Below are 21,760 nucleotides of genomic sequence, written 5' to 3' on the forward strand. Positions count from 1 at the left end.
GAGAATGTGGTAAAGGCGGTTAGCTTAGCGGAGTTTTTAAAAGGTTTGGACGGCTTCCTAAAGGAAAAGTCCATAGATCGTTATTAAATGGACTTGGGGAAAATCCACTATTTTTGGGATAAGCAGTATAAAATGTTTTGTACATTTTTGGGATCTTGTTGGGTATTTGTGACCTGGATTGGCCACTGTTGGAAACAGAATGTTGGGCTTGATGGACCTTTGATCTTTCCCAGTATGGCAATACTTATGTACTTATAAAATTATAGCTTACATTATTTCAGCCTACTTGAATCATTCCTGTATGACCACCTGAAATCCTCTATGTAGTACTGAGAGTTGCACGAACACCTGAAGAACAAGGTCAAGAAAAGCTTACGTTTAGTGATATTTATTGTAGGGCTGTATTTCAATTACAAATTTTAATCGCAATTATTTGTGTGATTAAAAATATTTTAATTACAACTGATCACACAATTAAAGGTATTTATATCCTACTGCAGTCCTTTGTGACTGTGGGCAAGTCCCTTAACCAACCCTCAGTTGCCCCAGGTACAAAATAAGTACATGTATGTAATATGCAAACCACTTTGATTGTAACCACAAAAAGGCAAAGCCCATCCTCCTTCCCTTCACTAAAGGACTGATAATTTCCCTCCCTCCCACCCCCAGATCCAACATCTTTCTTTCTCTTCCTTCCCTCTCCTCTTCCCTCAGGTCCATTATCTCTCTTTCTTTCCTGGGGTCCATTCTCTCTCTTTCTATCCCTTCCTTCCCTCTCATTGTAATATAGTAACATGGAGGGGCATTATCGATATGACGTCTAAGTTGGACTTGAGATATTTTGCGCTAAATGTCCCAAATCCGAATAGGAAATATGGCCATTTTCGAAACAGCAAAATGTCTATCTTTTTTTTTCAAAAATGGCCACATGCAAGATGTTTTCCTGTTCTGTGCATTTATCTTTTTGGGCCATTTTCAATTTAAAAAAAACATCCAAGTGAAAAATGCACAAAATCAAGCCATTGGGCTGTAGGAGGAGCCAGCATTCTTAGTAGACTGGCCACACAGACATCCCAGGAGAGCAATGGGGCACCTTAGGGGGCACAGCAGTGGACTTCATATAAAAGCTCTCAGGTACACATTTCATTGTTACCCCCTTATACTGTATGCTAAGCCCTCCAAAACTCACCAAATACCTACTGTACCCAACTGTATACCAATACAATAGACCGTATGAGTGAAGGGGTCACCTATATATGGGTACAGTAGGTTTTGGGAGAGTGTGGGAGGGCTCATACTTTCCACCACAAGTGTAGGTAGAGCGGTATATTTGCCTGGGTCCTCCTCTCTATAGAGCATGTCACTGACCAGTACACCAGGGACCTGCTTGCTGCTTTAATAGACCTAGCTATAACATCTAAAGCTGTCATAAAGGCTGGGGGGGGGAGGAGATCAGTGACTACTGGGGTAGTAAGGGGGATCATCCCTGATTCCCTCCAGTTGTCATCTGGTTATTTAAGGCACCTTTCTGTGCATTATTTGTTCTAAAAACTGATATATACCAAAATGTTGAAGTTTCAGCCCTAAACGTTTTTGTTTTTTTCCATTATGGCTGTAAATGTCCAAGTGTTAGGAATGCTCTAAGTCCACCCCTGAAGCATCCCCAACACACCCTCTTGTGATTTGGACACATTGCTTAGATAAACGTCTGCAAAATAGGTTTCTAAAATACTGATTTGGACGTTTTGAGAAGAAATTCATCCAAATGCTGCTTTATGACACTTTTTGGACATTTTTCTCTTTCGAAAATGAGCCCCATAATAACATAGTAAATAACATCAGATAAAGACCTGAATGGTCCATCCAGTCTGCCAAACAGTCACACTCATTATCAAGTCATGATATAAAATACTTGATCATTGTCTCTCTTTGGCATTCCTGGGACATAGACCATTGAAGTCCACCCGGCCCTGTCCTTAGTTTCCAACTGCTAATGTTGCCTTCAAAGCCCACTTCAGCCTATCCAAATCCTTCTTGTCAATTGCGGGTCACAGACCATAAAAGTCTGCCTGGCACTATCCTTACATTCCAAATTACTGGAGTTTCTGTTGAATCCCTCTGCAGCCCATTCTAAACCGGATTGCTATATATGGGACCCAGACCATACAAGCCAGTCTAGCACTGGCCTTAGTTCTTCACAACCAGTCACCATCTAAAGTGCCACTTGACATGCAAACGAACATGCAACCATTTAAATTTGGGGGGGGGGGGGTTATACCATTCATTTTCTAATTAGAGGTCTTCTTTATCCCACACCTTTTTGAATCCCATCACATTCATCCCATGCCTTTTTGAATTCCGTCTCTGTTTTTTCTCCACCAACTCCTTCGGGAGGGTATTCCAGGCATCAACCACCCTCTCCATGAAAAAGAATTTCCTCACATTAATCCTAACTCTACCACCCCGCAACCTCAGTTCATGTCCTCTAGTTTTAACATTTTCTCTTCTCTGGAAAATATTTGTTTCTTTATTAATACCTTTCAAGTATTTAAATGTCTGTATCATATCTCCCCTGTCCCTCCTTTCCTCTAGGGTATACACATTTAGGTATTCTAGTCTCTTCGCATACGTCTTTTGGTCAAGCCCCATACCATTTTTGTCATCTTCCTCTGGACCACTTCAGGTCTTTTTACATCCTTAGCAAAATATGGAATCCAAAACTGAACTCAGTACTCCAAGTGGGGCCTCACCAATGACTTGTACAGGGGCATCAACACTTCCTTTCTTCTGCTGGTTATGCCTCTCTCTATAGAGCTTAGCATCCTTCTGGCTACAGCCACCACCTTGCCACACTGTTTTGCTGCCTTCAGATCCTCAGATACTATCACCCCAAGGTCTCTTTCCCTATCTGTACCTATCAGCCTCTCATCTCCAGCACCTCTCCCTCCCTCCCTCCCCTCTATCCCCATGAGCAGCTACAGAAACTTGGTGGTGAGCAGCACCAAGCTCTTCTCGTGGCTGCTGGAGCTTACCACCTTGGCCATAGCTTCCAACGGTGGCTTTTCCAGTTCTTCTTATGGGTCTGAAGCTCATTCCCCTCCCCTCACCCAGGGTTTGTCATCTGCCCCCTCAACCACCCCCCCCCCCCCCAAACTCAACCTTAAAGGTGGTCTTCTTTTTTTTTTTTTTAATCCTTTATTTATCCTTTTAAACATTTTACAAGCTTTAATACTTGAGCAAGAAAAACAGATTAATTTGGTTTACAGAGAAAATTTCTAACAAGAAATTAAAAGAAAAAAATTAGCATCTTGTCTTAGACCACCATAACAGGGGGAGTATGCCGAAAACTCAGGAGAAGAGATTACCAAAAATAGTAAATAATAAGTAAGGCTTAACGGATATTACCACTGTAAATCTTCATTACTTTCCCTAGAATTAATACAAATTGGCTTCAAACAGCTTTCATAATATTCTTTTGTGCAATAAATTGTTTTAAGTGATCCGGTACAAAGAAAACATATTTTACATCCATATATTTTACAATGCATTTACACGGATAGTTTAAATTAAAAGAGGCCCCCAATGTCAAAACTGCAGGTCGTAACAGCAAAAATTCCTTTCTTTTTATTTGTGTAACTTTAGTGACGTCTGGGAAAACCCAGATTTTTCCCCCATAAAAGAGGTTTTGTAAATTTCTTAGAGCCAGTTTTCTCACCAGCTCCAAGTCCTGTTGAAACACAAATGATACCAAAAGGGTTTGCCTATTAGTTATAGAGGTCAAAGAGGTTTCCAAAAGTTCTGAAACATTTAAATCACCTTGCGGAATCTGTGATTCATCATTTGATCTTTTTGATGGTAAATAATAAATTTTACTCAAAGGTGGAATATTATCAGAGGTAAACTTTAAGTTTTCCACCAAAAATCTTTTAAAGATATCCATAGGTGAATACACTGATATCTTAGGAAAATTTAACAATCGAAGATTCAATCTTCGGTTGACGTTTTCAAAGTATTCAAGTCTGTTGTGAATTAGTGTATTGTCCTGTATCAGCTTAACAGTTGGTGGTCTTCTGTTGGTTCCTGGCAGCATTACACAGATGCTGCCTGCGGCCTGCTCCAAAGCGTTCCCTCTGGCCCATCTCACTTCCTCTGACATCATTTCCTGTTTATGCATGCATTATTTATTTGATTCTATTTATTGCCTACAATTCAAAGGAACATTTAGAGCAGTAGAGAGTTCATGTTATTTGCACAAGGACTCTGTTAGCTTTACAAAAGCTGCCAGCAGAGCAGTTCTGAATAGAGCTGCAGTCAGTGGTTCTTCACTGTGAATCATCAGTGAGAAGGACACACCACACCAGGCAGGATGAGAGATTAAGCTAAAGACTGATTTTGCAAAACATGGTTGATGTGAGTGAAGGATCATGGTATTTGAACTGGTACAATTTGGTTTGAACTCAAAAGGAAATTGCTAGGTGGAAAAAATAAGCATTTTAATAAAAATGATATCGGAACTGAAATGGGGAATCTTAAATTATTACATAGCATTCAAAACAACAGAATGAGTGAACACCACCTTTTTGATAGTTCAGTTAGCAACGTCTGTTTTCTCTCACAAACACATGTCTTACCTGAATTCTCATGTCTTGCTTTATTTTCCTATTGATTAATGTTATTCCTTTCAAGTATTTAAATAAAGCAACAGAAACTTTCACTCTCAGTCTCCACTCCACCCACAATCCTTTATCATAAATAAGCTTAGCTCATTACCAGTAATAAGGTAGTTGCATGAATTGCACCATCCAACAGTTGTTTTTCATTGCAAAGATCCTGTTCTAACAAACTAACCTTCCACTGACTCCTGTTAAATACAACATCAAGGCAAGGTCTCCTCTTCCACCCCACTAACTTATGAGGTTTTGGAAAGAGTGAAGGAGTTGCCTAAGACCCACAGAAAACAGGGTGCAAAACCTGCCTTTTCTCACCTCAGATTTGGAATAGGCTAGTAATTAAGGGGTGACGTTAACAAGGGCTACCAGTAAGACATGGAATTTTAACGTTAACCCTGGTTATTAGTAACTAGTTCTCATTGCATAACATGGGACCCATGCTAAAAATAGCACACAGTGGTAAAATAACATATCTTAACGGTAGCCCACCTTGATAACTACACCCCTAACTCTCAAATCCAAATCCAGTTTTCAAAAGCCACTGACCAGGACCATAACAAGATATAATTGTGCACTGTGCAGTCACCCACTATGATGCTCCCTCCCCCCAGAGGTTCCATCCTCTTCTCAAAGCCCCCTAAGACCTCCCTCCTTGAAGCCCCACCCCAAGTACATCTATTTCCAGATACTGCTTACAACTTTCAGACATTTTTTGCTTTCTTTAACTATTCACACAGCAACAGGAAGTGTGAATCAAAGGGGACATGACCCAGCAGTGCCTCACAACTCGCCTGATTGGGAGGCCCCATGGAACATTGCTGTGCGTATAGGGCATGATCCTCTACCCACAACTGGAAGGGCTGAACAGAGGGGGGGGGGGGGGGGTGCTCAGGGGGAGAAAGAAAGGTGGAAATGCTGCACTGTATGTTTGGAGGGAAGAGGCAGGAGAGAGACAGGGGAGGGCCTTAAGTACATAAGTAATGCCACACTGGGAAAAGACCAAGGGTCCATCAAGCCCAGCATCCTGTCCACGACAGTGGCCAATCCAGGCCAAGGGCACCTGGCAAGCTTCCCAAACGTACAGACATTCTATACATGTTATTCCTGGAATTGTGGATTTTTCCCATTTAGTAGTGGTTTATGGACTTGTTCTTTAGGAAACCGTCTAACCCCTTTTTAAACTCTCCTAAGCTAACCGCATTCACCACGTTCTCCGGCAACGAATTCCAGAGTTTAATTATGCATTGGGTGAAGAAATGTTTTCTCCGATTTGTTTTAAATTTACTACACTGTAGTTTCATCGCATGCCCCCTAGTCCTAGTGTTTTTGGAAAGCGTGAACAGACGCTTCACATCCACCTGTTCCACTCCACTCATTATTTTATATACCTCTATCATGTCTCCCCTCAGCTGTCTCTTCTCCAAGCTGAAAAGCCCTAGCCTCCTTAGTCTTTCTTCATAGAGAAGTCGTCCCATCCCCGCTATCATTTTAGTCACCCTTCACTGCACCTTTTCCAATTCTGCTATATCTTTCTTGAGATGCGGAAACCAGAATTGAACACAATACTCAAGGTGTGGTCGCACCATGGAGCGATACAACAGCATTATAACATCCTCACACCTGTTTTCCATACCTTTCCTAATAATACCCAACATTCTATTCGCTTTCCTAGCCGCAGCAGCACACTGAGAAGAAGGTTTCAGTGTATTATCGACGACGAAACGGGTTCCCGTAGAACAGATATTGGAGAGTGCCCGGCTTAAAAGCTAAGTGCATTAGTTCACGTTGGATTGTTGAATAATAGTTGAAAAAAAGGAAAAGAAGTGAAAAAATATATTTATAAAAAGAATTAAAAAGATACATTTCATAAGCCGCATTAAAGGCTATTAATTGCAAACTTACCCGAAATGAAGTTTTTTGCCCAATGATAGAACTGTGGCGTGTGTTATAAGAACGATATAACCGCGCACTAAACCCTGGGTATTTTACCCACGGTTTCTGAGGGCTTTTTCTTCATTTTCGTAAGCACGTATTTTGTTATTAGGGCTGTATTTTTTGTATTAGGTTACTTTTTTTTCTCTAAAGTTACTGCTCTCATTCTGCTGCTTGGTCCTACATGGTTAAATATGATCCCAGCTAGGGTAGGAGTGGATAAACATGTCCTGCTGCAGTATATGCAGCCCGAGTGAATCCTTGTTTCTCCGAGGACAAGCAGGCTGCTTGTTCTCACTGATGGGTGACGTCCACGGCAGCCCCTCCAATCGGAATCTTCACTAGCTAAAGCCTTTGCTAGCCCTCGCGCGCCGATGCGCACCGCGCATGCGCGGCCGTCTTCCCGCCCGAAACCGGCTCGTGCCGGCCAGTCTTCTTTTCTTCGCGCTCGGTACGGTTGTGTTTGCCGTTCGTGCCCCGAAAAGTCGACCTCGCGCGTCGTTTTCGACTCGTTTCCGTGAGAAACTTTGTAAATTGTTTCGGAAAGACCTCTTTTCGTTTTTCCCTTCCTGTACTTCGAGTTTTTTTCGCCCCGGTAAGTTTTCTTTCGTCGTCGGGGTAGGCCTTTATTAGGCCCCGGTCGAAATTTCCTTTCCGCTATTTTTCTGGTGCCAAATTTCGCCATTTCGACTTTTGATCTCGCCGGCGTGATTTTTCCGCCCATCACATCGAAGCCTTCCAGCGGCTTCAAGAAGTGCACCCAGTGCACCCGGGTAAACTCGCTCACTGACAGGCACGCGTCGTGTCTTCAGTGTCTGGGGGCTGGGCACCGCCCTCAGGCCTGTAGTCTGTGTTCCCTTTTACAAAAGCGGACTCAGGTAGCGAGGTTAGCCCAGTGGAACATTTTGTTCTCGGGCTCTTCGTCGGCATCGGCACCGGGGGTATCGAGTGCATCGACGTCTTCAGCGTCCAGACCTTCATCCTCGGCTGCCAGTGCATCGAGTGCATCGAGGCATCGGCCCTCTGCATCGGCGCTGAGACATCGGACGACTGTATCGACGTCGGTGGTACCGGGACCTCGTCTGCTGATGTCGTCAGACGGTGGTGCTTCGTCTGGAGTGCAGGTGAGGGCTGTCCATTCCCCTGCTGGTGGCGGTGAGCCTTCGGGTGGGTCTCCCCCTACCCTGAGGGCTCCTGCGGTACAGCCCCCCCGAGACTGACCCTCTTCGGTCTCGGCCCCGAGGAAGAGACGTCGGTGCCGGGAAGCTCCGGTGACATGCTTCGTAAGAAGTCGAAGAAGCATCGACACCGGTCCCCTTCCCGCGTCGGCACCGAGAGCTCTGGGTCGCCGAGGGAGTCGGCACCCAGCAAGCATCGGCACCGAGAGGACCGCTCACCCTCTGTTCAAGAGGTGTCGCGCTCCACTCTGGACAGCCCGGAACAGCCTCCACGCCCGGAACAGGTTCTGACGTCGACGCCTGCATCGACTTCCCTGCCTTTTTCTGCAGCCGCTCTGAATGAGAGCCTCCGGGCCGTTCTCCCAGAGATTCTGGGAGAGCTGCTGCGCCCTACCCCTCCGGTACCGTCGGTGCTTGCGCCACCGGTACCGTCGAGCGTGGCGCCGGGTGGTCCATCGCCCGGGGTGAGGTCGCCGGCGTCGGTGCCGCTTGCGGTACCGACTGCCGTCGCCTCCCAGGAAGGCTCCCCGACTACGTCGGCGGAGGGAGCTTCGCCGATGCGGGCCAGGGAGTCTACCTCTCGACGCCCCCATCATGGACGTGGTTCCACAGAGTCGAGCCGGGCGCGGTTGCAGACACAGGTTCGTGAACTTGTGTCTGACACCGAGGGTGAGGCCTCGTGGGAGGAAGAGGAAGACATCAGATATTTCTCTGACGAGGAGTCTGAGGGTCTTCCCTCTGATCCCACTCCCTCTCCTGAAAGACAGCTTTCTCCTCCTGAGAGTCTGTCTTTCGCTTCCTTTATCCGGGAGATGTCTACGGCCATCCCCTTCCCAGTGGTTGTGGAGGACGAGCCCAGGGCTGAAATGTTTGAGCTCCTGGACTATCCTTCTCCGCCTAAGGAAGCGTCCACAGTACCCATGCACCATGTCCTGAAAAAGACATTGCTGGCGAACTGGACCAAGCCTCTAACTAATCCCCACATTCCCAGTACCGGATCCATGGGGACCCAGAGCTGATGCGCACCCAGTTGCCTCATGACTCTGGAGTTGTGGATTTGGCCCTAAAGAAGGCTAAGAGTTCTAGGGAGCATGCTTCGGCGCCCCCGGGCAAAGACTCTAGAACCTTAGACTCCTTTGGGAGGAAGGCCTACCATTCTTCTATGCTCGTGGCCAAAATTCAGTCCTACCAGCTCTACACGAGCATACATATGCGGAACAATGTGCGGCAGTTGGCGGGCTTGGTGGATGCGCTCCCCCCTGAGCAAGCCAAGCCTTTTCAGGAGGTGGTCAGGCAGCTGAAGGCGTGCATAAAATTCCTGGCCAGAGGGGTGTATGACACCTTTGATGTTGCGTCCAGGGCCGCTGCTCAAGGTGTGGTGATGCGCAGGCTCTCATGGCTGCGTGCCTCCGACCTGGAGAACAGACTCCAGCAGCGGATTGCGGACTCGCCTTGCCGTGCGGATAACATTTTTGGAGAGAAAGTCGAACAGGTGGTAGAGCAGCTCCACCAGCGGGATACCGCATTCGACAAGTTCTCCCGCCGGCAGCCTTCAGCATCTACCTCTACAGGTAGAAGATTTTTTTGGGGAAGGGAGACTGTTCCCTACTCTTCTGGCAAGCGTAGGTACAATCCTCCTTCTCGACAGCCTGTGGCCCAGGCTAAGCCCCAGCGCGCTCGCTCTCGTCAGCAGCGTGCGACTCAGCAAGGCCCCTCGGCTCCCCAGCAAAAGCAAGGGACGAGCTTTTGACTGGCTCCAGCAGAGCATAGCCGACATCCAAGTGTCAGTGCCGGGCGACCTGCCAGTCGGAGGGAGGTTGAAAGCTTTTCACCAAAGGTGGCCTCTCGTAACCTCCGATCAGTGGGTTCTTCAAATAGTCCGGCAAGGATACACCCTCAATTTGGCCTCAAAACCTCCAAATTGTCCACCGGGAGCTCAGTCTTACAGCTTCCAGCACAAGCAGGTACTTGCAGAGGAACTCTCCGCCCTTCTCAACGCCAATGCGGTCGAGCCCGTACCACCCGGGCAAGAAGGGCTGGGATTCTATTCCAGGTACTTCCTTGTGGAAAAGAAAACAGGGGGGATGCGTCCCATCCTAGACCTAAGGGCCCTGAACAAATATCTCGTAAAAGAAAAGTTCAGGATGCTTTCCCTGGGCACCCTCCTTCCCATGATTCAGGAAAACGATTGGCTATGCTCTCTGGACTTGAAGGATGCCTACATGCACATCCCGATACTGCCAGCTCACAGACAGTATCTGCGATTTCAGCTGGGCGCACGTCACTTCCAGTACTGTGTGCTACCCTTTGGGCTCGCCTCTGCGCCCAGGGTGTTCACAAAGTGCTTGGCTGTAGTAGCAGCGGCACTTCGCAGACTGGGGGTACACGTGTTCCCATATCTCGACGATTGGCTGGTGAAGAACACATCTGAGGCAGGAGCCCTGCAGTCCATGCAGATGACTATTCGCCTCCTGGAGCTACTGGGGTTTGTGATAAATTACCCAAAGTCCCATCTTCTCCCAGTGCAGAATCTCGAATTCATAGGAGCTCTGCTGGATTCTCGGACAGCTCGTGCCTATCTCCCAGAGGCGAGAGCCAACAACTTGTTGTCCCTCGTCGCGCGGGTGCAAGCTTCACAGCAGATCACAGCTCGGCAGATGTTGAGATTGCTGGGCCACATGGCCTCCACAGTTCATGTGACTCCCATGGCCCGCCTTCACATGAGATCTGCTCAATGGACCCTAGCTTCCCAGTGGTTTCAGGCTGCTGGGGATCTAGAAGACGTGATCCACCTGTCCACGAGTTTTCTCAAATCCCTGTATTGGTGGACGATTTGGTCCAATTTGACTCTGGGACGTCCTTTCCAAATTCCTCAGCCACAAAAAGTGCTGACAACGGATGCGTCTCTCCTGGGATGGGGAGCTCATGTCGATGGGCTTCACACCCAAGGAAGCTGGTCCCTCCAGGAACGCGATCTGCAGATCAATCTCCTGGAGTTGCGAGCGATCTGGAACGCTCTGAAGGCTTTCAGAGATCGGCTGTCCCACCAAATTATCCAAATTCAGACAGACAACCAGGTTGCCATGTATTACATCAACAAGCAGGGGGGCACCGGATCTCGCCCCCTGTGTCAGGAAGCCGTCAGCATGTGGCTCTGGGCTCGCCGTCACGGCATGGTGCTCCAAGCCACATATCTGGCAGGCGTAAACAACAGTCTGGCCGACAGGTTGAGCAGGATTATGCAACCTCACGAGTGGTCGCTCAATTCTCGTGTAGTGCGACAGATCTTCCAGGTGTGGGGCACCCCCTTGGTGGATCTCTTCGCATCTCGAGCCAACCACAAAGTCCCTCGGTTCTGTTCCAGGCTTCAGGCCCACGGCAGACTGGCATCGGATGCCTTCCTCCTGGACTGGGGGGAGGGTCTGCTGTATGCCTATCCTCCCATACCTCTGGTGGGGAAGACTTTGTTGAAACTCAAGCAAGACCGAGGCACCATGATTCTGATTGCTCCTTTTTGGCCGCGTCAGATCTGGTTCCCTCTTCTTCTGGAGTTGTCCTCCGAAGAACCATGGAGACTGGAGTGTTTTCCGACCCTCATCACACAGGACGAAGGGGCGCTTCTGCATCCCAACCTCCGGTCCCTGGCTCTCACGGCCTGGATGTTGAGAGCGTAGACTTTGCCTCTTTGGGTCTGTCAGAGGGTGTCTCCCGCATCTTGCTTGCTTTCAGGAAAGATTCCACTAAGAGGAGTTACTTCTTTTTATGGAGGAGGTTTGCCGTCTGGTGTGACAGCAAGGCCCTAGATCCTCGCTCTTGTCCTACACAGACCCTGCTTGAATACCTTCTGCACTTGTCTGAGTCCGGTCTCAAGACTAACTCTGTAAGGGTTCACCTTAGTGCGATCAGTGCATACCATTACCATGTGGAAGGTAAGCCGATCTCAGGACAGCCTTTAGTTGTTCGCTTCATGAGAGGTTTGCTTTTGTCAAAGCCCCCTGTCAAGCCTCCTACAGTGTCATGGGATCTCAATGTCGTTCTCACCCAGCTGATGAAACCTCCTTTTGAGCCACTGAATTCCTGCCATCTGAAGTACTTGACCTGGAAGGTCATTTTCTTGGTGGCAGTTACTTCAGCTCGTAGAGTCAGTGAGCTTCAGGCCTTGGTAGCCCAGGCCCCTTACACCAAATTTCATCATAACAGAGTAGTCCTCCGCACTCACCCTAAGTTCTTGCCAAAGGTTGTGTCGGAGTTCCATCTTAACCAGTCAATTGTCTTGCCAACATTCTTTCCCCGTCCTCATTCCTGCCCTGCTGAACGTCAGCTGCACACATTGGACTGCAAAAGAGCATTGGCCTTCTATTTGGAGCGGACACAGCCCAACAGACAGTCCGCCCAATTGTTTGTTTCTTTTGATCCCAACAGGAGGGGAGTGGCTGTAGGAAAACGCACCATATCCAATTGGCTAGCAGATTGCATTTCCTTCACTTACGCCCAGGCTGGGCTGGCTCTTGAGGGTCATGTCACAGCTCATAATGTTAGAGCCATGGCAGCGTCGGTAGCCCACTTGAAGTCAGCTACCATTGAAGAGATTTGCAAAGCTGCGACGTGGTCATCTGTCCACACATTCACATCTCATTACTGCCTGCAGCAGGATACCCGACGCGACAGTCGGTTCGGGCAGTCAGTTCTTCAGAACCTGTTTGGGCTTTAGGATCCAACTCCACCCCCCGAGGGCCCTGTTTGTTCTGTTCCAGGCTGCACTCTCAGTTAGTTGGTAAATTTTTTTAGGTCAATCTCAGTTATGTCCTCGCCGTTGCGAGGCCCAATTGACCATGGTTGTTGTTTTGAGTGAGCCTGGGGGCTAGGGATACCCCATCAGTGAGAACAAGCAGCCTGCTTGTCCTCGGAGAAAGCGAATGCTACATACCTGTAGAAGGTATTCTCCGAGGACAGCAGGCTGATTGTTCTCACAAACCCGCCCGCCTCCCCTTTGGAGTTGTGTCTTCCCTTCTCTTTGTCTTGCTACATATGAGACTGGCCGGCACGAGCTGGTTTTGGGCGGGAAGACGGCCGCGCATGCGCGGTGCGCATCGGCGCGCGAGGGCTAGCAAAGGCTTTTGCTAGTGAAGATTCCGATTGGAGGGGCTGCCGTGGACGTCACCCATCAGTGAGAACAATCAGCCTGCTGTCCTCGGAGAATACCTTCTACAGGTATGTAGCATTCGCTGTGTGTGAGTGAAGCTAACAAGTTAGTTACTTCTTCCATTAAAGGCTTGGTTGAAGAGCCAAGCTTTCACCTGCTTCTTGAAGTAGAGATAGTCTTGTGTTAAGCGGAGCCTTTTAGGCAATGCATTCCAGAGTGTGGGGCTACTCTGGAGAAGACTCGCTTGTGGGTATCACATCGTGTAATGTCTTTTGGAGAAGGTGTGATTAGTGATAGTCCTTGAGAAGACCTTAGTGTCCTTGGCGGTGTGTAGAGGATCATCCTATTCTTCAGGTACTCAGGGCCATTTGGCAGCGATGGTATAGTCATGCAGTAGGTCTGGATGCGTCCCTCTGGAAGATGAGTTGGTTCCTGCTGAACAAGAGGATGTTGTTGATGCAGCAAAGGAGCTTTGGGGGGGGGGGGGGGGGGTAGATACTAAGGTGCATTAAGGTAGTATTGTGTGTTGTTTACTCCATAATATGTGTTAAATGGTGATAATGTGCATTATATTACTGTAACATTAGTTTTGGTTACCACAGGAAAAATAATGAGATGCAAAGCTTGCAAATACATGCAAAGCACCTCATTATTATGTAAATCAAATAATGCAGCTTATGGTGAATATCGCAAGCGGTGTTATTCCAGGAAAAAGAATATCAGCTCAAAGTTGGTGTTATTGTCCTGCCTGGGAGCATCAGGTTGTTATCCCATGGCCCAATGCTCTTGGCTAGAGTAGACCTTGCGTCCCCCTGAAGACACCCTCTCCATGCAGAGAACACCCCCATAGAGACCCCCACACCTTGAAGAGCCCCCAACATCCCCCCTTATGGAGATGCCCCTCCCCACGAGCCCCCCTGAACATAGAGACACTCCTTGTATAGCCCAATCAAAGACCCCCCCCAATCCTCCAATAGCACCCGCCCCCCCCCCCAGCCTACCTTTCCTAATCTCTTTTGGTGTAGGGAGTTCTAGAGTAGAAGTGATCCTTGGGCTCTCCTCCCCCTGCTGGTGCAGGTTTCAAAATGGCACTGGTGACCTCTGGTAATCTCATGGTACTACCACTAGGTGTCAAGCTGCCCTATAAGATGCTTGTTCAATAATGGCAACAAGGTTGCAGCTCCTCCTTTGTCCTTCATCAACCTAACAAGCTCTTCTTCCTCCTTAAGTGGCCTTTTTACTGCCTAAGCGCACCCAACACGCTCCAAATTGGAGTTACCACCCAGTTACCACGTGGCCCTTGAGGTAATTTCAAATTTGGTGCGCATCCACTACATGCATCTGAAAAATATTTTTATTTTCTGACGCTCGGCAGCCATGCGCGCCAAATGGAATTTGACGCACGTAAACCATTACCATCCAGTTACCGCGTGAGACCTTATCACTAGGCCAACAGCTTGTGGTAAGGTTTCAGACCCAAATGGATGTGCAGCAATTTTCATTTAAAAAAGGTATTTTTTGTGGTGTGCTAAAAAATAATTCTGCGTGCGCCCAAAACACGTGTGTACACTACCGTAGGCCATTTTTCAGCGCACCTTAGTAAAAGGACCCCTTAGCAGTTCAAACCTAAAGCTCTTCCCCCAACCTCCAAATGCAGAGATAACTGAAAACTAGCTGGGTCTCTGAACTTACAAATCTTGAAAGTGCACGTTCAGTCGTTTAAATGCCTCTTTTCATAAAAGAGATATCACCACTTGCAATAACATGAAAGCAGAATATACGAGTTTTCTTTTTTTTTGTTTTTTTAATTTATGGCTTTATTTTGGTTTTTCATTTAAAAAATTAAGCAATCTGTCAAACATGTTGAGTTATGTCCTTTTGAAACAAGAAAAAGTTTGTCAGTTTGAGCTGCACACAGGCTATGTTGCCATATATTTCACAAAAATACTTTATAATTACAGTTAAAATTTGCAGCCATTATATTCCTTGTAAATGTGTTGGTGTAAAGGAAAAATGGAAGTTAAAATTAGAATAGTCACATTCTTTACATAGTTTCAATGAGGTACATTTCAAATAACACCTTCAAATGCAAAATAAGTTAAGGTTTTATAAATAAATGCACAAATATGATATTATGATATATATTAATCTATAAGTTATTGTAGATCAGGGACACCAGCCTAGTGAGTGCACAAGTATCTATAGGTCCCTTCCAGTAGCAGTGCTGTGCTTCTTGTGATGTCAGTACAGTGCAAAGAGAATAAACCGCAAATCAACAGCTGTGAAGGATACAAATTATGTCTCTTGAAAAGATGATGATGATGCCATTAATTCTTAAATGTTGAAAGTCAGATTTCTACACTACACCCTTGTCTGGGATTCACTAGGGATTGTCGAGGTCAACTATAGGCCATCTGTTCAGAAGCCATCTGGAAATGGGCTGTACCAGTGCAAAATAGTTCAGTGACGTCTGATCTCATGTGACTAGCTCTTGAGTCATCTGAAAATCCAGCCACAGAAGAAACACAAAACATGTTGAGTAATCACTTCTGCAGGAGCTGAGTTGATCAGCTGAGGTCTAAAAGGGGAAGTACTACAGGTGTGAGCTGGGACCTTTGCTGTTCAAATTAAGTTCTATATCCAGATAACAAACAATGATAGAAAAATGCTATTTACCCATTCTAACAGAGAGAACATGGAAGAATTACTGATAAGTGATTTCTAGCACAGATTCTGGAATAACTTGCACTGTCACTTTTAAAATTGCTTTTCCCTTATTTCCACCGGTTATTTCGTGATCCTCATTGTACATATGATGGAGGTAACATTTAGGTCAAACTGAGAATTTATCCCTTTAGATGTAGAATAGACCTTACAAAGTCTTAAGTGGGATTTGTGTAGGTAAACATAAAGCATATGTGGATTGAATGCTGAAGCCAGGTAAGTGAATTTTCAGTGAGTTAAAAGTGCATGTACAGTTCCACAAAATATGCACTTTTAGCTGCATAAAAAGATCCATTCTGGGTCAGCAGAAAAAATAGGCCAGATATGTTGAATTTTCAAACATGAAGGAATGTAGTCAACCTGTGCAATTCACACTCCCTTTGGTGATGATTTGGGGGGGGGGGGGAGAGTGGAAGGAGCAATTCTTACACAGCTCATGAGGTTTGCAGGCCTAGAGTACATGTAGCAGCAGGCTTGCAAGCTCTTTTAAAAGGAAAACTTCCTGATGAGTTTTCCTTTGAAAATTTGGGCAAGATAATTTGGATAGTTTGTACCTACACATTCCCTCCCTGACCTAGCCAAGCCCCCTTTCATCCATATTTATTATTTTATTATTTATTAAGAAGCTTATATACCACAACCTTTGAAAAATCATTCAATGCAGTTTAGAATAAAAACAAAACAGATATAGGACAATCATTACTAATATAAATGGCGAGGGGAGCAGTCTTCACAAAATTTTTACACGGATAAAAATGCTTACCTGTGTAAAATGTTTTAAAAATAATCTTCCCCAAGAACAGGCATAATTTTATCTGAATAACCACAAAGTCTTTAAACAGAAGGCTATGCAGATAGTTTGTGGCTGAAGAGCAGGAAAGTTTGTTGGGACTGAAAAGCACATGCATACATTTTTGTTTTGTTCTGGATTTGTTTTTGTTTTTTTCATTTTAGTGTGTGATAATGGTTTATGGGGTAGTGACTGACATGTTAAGGGAATAATACACCTTTTATTGCCAAATAATGTGCATTCAGCAGAAAAAAAATGGTGCTATCTATTCCTAAGGCATGTTATTTGACTGCAACATTTGTTATTAGAATGAGATGCAAAGCAGCTCATTATTATACAGAATGAATAGCATAGCTTCATCCTTCCTCTCCAAGAGCATCGGGTTGCTAATAAATGGCCTTATGTTTCCACCCTATCTTGTTCTCCCAATCCTAGCAGAGCCTCCTACACAGAGCCAGCTGGTAACATTGGAGTGTGCTGTCATTTTAAAACAACATCAAAACTCTAAGAAAAATTGTTGTTTTATTTTCTATCATTTTGAAAACAAAACAAAAAAAATTAAATTTTATTTACTAACTCCCCCCCCCCTTTAACAAAAACGCGCTAGTAATGACATATTTGTGTTCTATATGTTGATATTGCATGGATTACGATTTGTTTTTTTTGCTTATTGCTTTTGTAATTCCACACCCTGTTTGTGTTATTATAGTTGATTCTATGTTTTAAAGGGACCAGTGTGAGGAGTGACGCCCAATCCTCTTCACAGTCCAACCTCTCTCCCTTTGATCCCTGCTAGAGGTCAGACTGCCAAATAAGGCTGGAATGCTCTTCATTTGTCAGACTGACCCCTAGTGGGTAGTACCATGAAACCACTGCTAGGGATCAGGTGGTACCATTTTGAAGACAGGAGCCACCAGGGCAAGGGCCCCAGAGAAACCTGCGGTAGATGCTGGGGGGGGGGGGGGGGGAGCGAGTTGTGAAGAGGATCAAGGGGGCAGGGGGATCAGGGTTCGAGAATGGACTGTTAAGGGGATTAGGTTGAGGGGGTGCAGGTTGTTTGTGGGGATCAGGGCTGGGGTTTCCTGGATGTAACAATGCAAATTTATATTTATCATTGGAGTTACTAATCTGTTGTACTGAGATACCACAGGTTAAAGACTTATGCAGTAAACTGAGCTGTGGTACAATGCAATATTTTACCACAGCTTGTTAAACATGACCCTTAGTGAACAAATTGTTGTTTTTTGTGCCATTTTGGATTGGAAATGATAGAAACTGAAATAACAATTTTATTTTATTGCTTCCATATTGTTTTTAAATGACAACACACTCCAACCTTACCAGCTAGTTCCCAGAATAAATAATCCAGGCTGTTTTACTATCTATGATTACAATATGGCACTTTGGTACTGGTAGTTCTTATTTTTTTAATCTTTTTTTAAGAAATCTAGACTTATAAATCCTAGATTATCTTAGCTACAGTAGTACCTCGGTTTTCGTTGGTTTCAGATTTCATTGATTTTTTTCGACAAGAAATTTGTCTCGGTTTTCGTTGGTTGCCTCGGATTTCGTCGAAAAAGAAGGACGTCCATCTCCCAATTTGTATCGGAAGATGGACGTCCTTCTCCCGATTTTGGCCGTCCTCGTTAATTGCCTTGGTTTTCATCGGTTTCGGATTTCGCCGATTGTTTTCGGACGGATTATTGACAAAAACCGAGGTTTCACTGTATTTCTGATACCCTAGTGCCCTTTGCTAACCATTTTTGCATTTCGTGTAACAAGATTTATTTCATAATCATGCTTATCATGGAGTTTAGTATCGATTTGCCATTTCAGATAGATGACCTTTCATATTTTAGGGGCCCTTTTACTAAGCTGTGGTAAACGGTAACACGCACTCACTGCAGCTTAAAATGTGCTCAGGTGTCCTGTAGTAATTTCTTAAGCTTTTTAAAAAATACATATATTCCATGCCACTATATGAATAGGGGCAGCACTGAATATACGTATAGGGGCAATTCTATAAGTGGACACCACCATTTAGGTGCCCAGCGCTGCATGGAGAAAGCTTATTCTGTAGTGGCATCTGGGTGCCAAGATTCTATTATAGAATCTTGCTACTCTTTAGGATTCCTCAAATAAAGAAGAGGGAACAATAATGAAAAATACACTAATGTTCCTCAGAAATCATCTGCTATCAAAAAAGGTAACAAAAGAGACTGTGATGTGGACTTTTATTCTTTCTTTTTTTTATTCTTTCTTATTTTTTATCTTCTTTTATAAAAAGAGGAAAAAAGGGACTTGTGGCATCAGATATTGTATTTATTAGGATTTATTTACCGCCTTTTTGAAGGCATTCACTAACCAGTGGCCAGACTATTAACAGGCTAATTTTCGAAAGAGAAGGACGCCCGTCTTTCGACACAAATCGTAAGATAAGCGTCCTTCTCACAGGATCACCCAAATCTGCATAATCGAAAGCCGATTTTGGGCATCCCCAACTGGAGTGGAGGAGTAGCCTAGTGGTTAGTGCAGTGAACTTTGATCCTGGGGAACTGAGTTCAATTCCCACTGCAGCTCCTTGTGACTCTGGGCAAATCACTTAACCCTCCATTGTCCCAGGTACAAAATAAGTACCTGTATATATGTAAACCACTTTGAATGTAGTTGCAAAAACCTCAGAAAGGCAGTATATCAAGTCCTATTTCCCTTTCCGTCAGGGATGTGTCGGAGGCATAGCAAAGGTGGGACATGGGCATGCCTAACACATGGGTGTCCTTGACCCATAATGGTCCTGTTTTTCTTATGACCAAGCCACAAGAAGGTGCCCGAACTGACCAGATGACCACCGGAGAGAATCATGGATCACCTCCCCTTACTTCCCCGGTGGTCACTAACCCCTCCCACCCTCAAAAAACATCTTTAAAAATATGTCGTGCCAGCCTCAAATGTCATACTCAGGTCCATCACAGCAGTATGCAGGTACCTGGAGCAGTTTTAGTGGGTGCAGTGCACTTCAGGCAGGTGAACCCAGGCCCATCCCCTCTACCTGTTACACTTGTGGTGGTAAATGTGAGCCCTCCAAAACCCACCAGAAACCCACTGTACCCACATCTAGGTGCCCCCCTTCAGCCGTACGGGCTATGTTAGTGGTGTACAGTTGTGGGTAGTGGGTTTGGGGGGCGGTTGGGGGGCTCAGCACACAAGCTAAGGGAGCTATGTACCTGGGAGCAATTTCTGAAGTCCACTGCAGTGCCCCCTAGGGTGCCCAGTTGGTGTCCTGGCATGTCAGGGGGACCACTGCACTACGAATGCTGGCTCCTCCCACTACCAAAAAGCTTGCATTTGCTCGTTTCTAAGATAGGCGTCTTTAGTTTCCATTATCGCCGAAAATCAGAAATGACCAAGTCTATGGACATCCATCTCTAAGGGCGACCAAAATTTCAAGATTTGGTCATCCCCGACCATATTATCAAAACGAAAGATGGGTATCCATCTTGTTTCGATAATATGAGTTTCCCTGCCCCTCCACTGGGACGTTTTGCGAGGACGTCCTCAGCAAAACTTGGGCGTCCTTTTCTGTTATGCCCCTCTAAGTCTCCTATAGCTCTCAGCTATTTCAAACCCTTGAGCCTACTGAGTGACATCAATCACTTGCCAAAACGGAACCAAAACCTCTATAGGTATACAAATTTTATTATTCATTGTAGGTAATTTTATTAAGATGATTTTTATATTCAATTAAAGACCTCTGTATTAGCATGTGCTCTAAATTAACTATTGAAAAACAAAGAAATAAAAATAGCATTTGCTAGGTTTGGATTGATACCAAACTGTGAAACTGGCAACCCATAATAGAACAAGTGAATAGCGACTACTTATCTGCGTTTGTGTTATCCTGAGCTTGTTCACTTCATTTGAGTTGAGCCAGTGAGCCGGCCTTGTTGCAACATTCAACAGCCCCTGGAAGCAGGTCTTTAGACCTAAACCCTGTCTCTCATATAGATATTAGCGTCGGGCAGTAAAAAGCTTTTTGTTCAGCGCTGAGACTGCAAACGCAGATAAGTAGTAGCTATTCAATCGTTCTATTATGAGTTGCCAGTTTCACGGTTTGGTATCAATCTAAACCTAGCAAATGCTATCTTTATTTCTTTGTTTAGAGAAGTGGGCTGGTCAGATCCTTGTGACCTTGTACAAGCCACTTTGCCTTCCATTCCCTCAGGTGCAAAACCTAGACTGTAACTCCCTACTGGGTCTGTAATGCAATTTGGGACAGATGTCATAAAATCCTAGTCTGCTTCCATTGCTGGCTTGGTGCTGTTTTGTTGCAGAGATATGTGGAGGAGTGGCCTAAAAATGGTTAGTGCAGTGGGTTGTGGACCTGGGGAACCGGATTGAATTCCCGCTGCTGCCCAATGGTCGATTGTGAGCTCATTAGGGACAGTACCAGTACCTGAAAAGGAAAATTGTAAACTGCTTAGGTCTAGGCAGCATATAAAATACTGAAAAATAAAATATCTATAAATAGTGATCAGAACGAGTGGACAAAATGAAAATAAGCACAACCTTGCCCAACAACAATCTAGTGGAAAACTGCAGCTTCCTACAAGCAGCAGCTACTCAATCAAAAAACAAGTTGCTTCCAAATGTTGCTGAACCTTCTGCATGGCGTCAGCAGTTTGACCCTACAAGGAAAGAGCATTTAGGTGAATTCAAGTCTGGACAGATACTCTCTGTCCTAGATTCTTGTCACGTGGTATCAAGGAACTCAGATACACTACACCTCTTCCTGGCTATGAATGAGCTGTCCACTGTCCCAGAAATACAGCTTGCAATTGCACATACTTGTTTAAGATCTCGGCCTTTCAACATTATAAAAATAATGGTTTCCCTGCATATAACAGTCAAAAATGTGCTCATCATGAGATCCGTTCAAAAAAAATCACTATCCCATGATTTTTTTCACCCTACTTATATCCATTAGCTTTCAACAGTGGATTCCACAACAGCCACATGGATATGTGTGGGAAGTGGGATGGTATATTTGGAACAATCTTGTTTTTGTCTCTTATTGCTGAACAGGAAATAAGATGGCTCCAGGGTCAGGACAAATTTTTACACACCAGGTGTAATTCGGTTCATTTTTGCATAGGTGCAAGCAACTGTCCTGCAGTGAATGTTTGTCATAGATGAACATTTCACCTCTTTGAAAGGTGGGATGGTCCGAGTGGAGTGAAGTGAAGGAGTAGCCTAGTGGTTAGTGCAACAGACTTTGATCCTGGGGAACTGGGTTCAATTCCCACTACAGCTCCCTGTGCAAGTC

The sequence above is a fragment of the Microcaecilia unicolor genome, chromosome 11, assembly GCF_901765095.1.
Source record: "Microcaecilia unicolor chromosome 11, aMicUni1.1, whole genome shotgun sequence".
Taxonomy (NCBI): domain Eukaryota; kingdom Metazoa; phylum Chordata; class Amphibia; order Gymnophiona; family Siphonopidae; genus Microcaecilia; species Microcaecilia unicolor.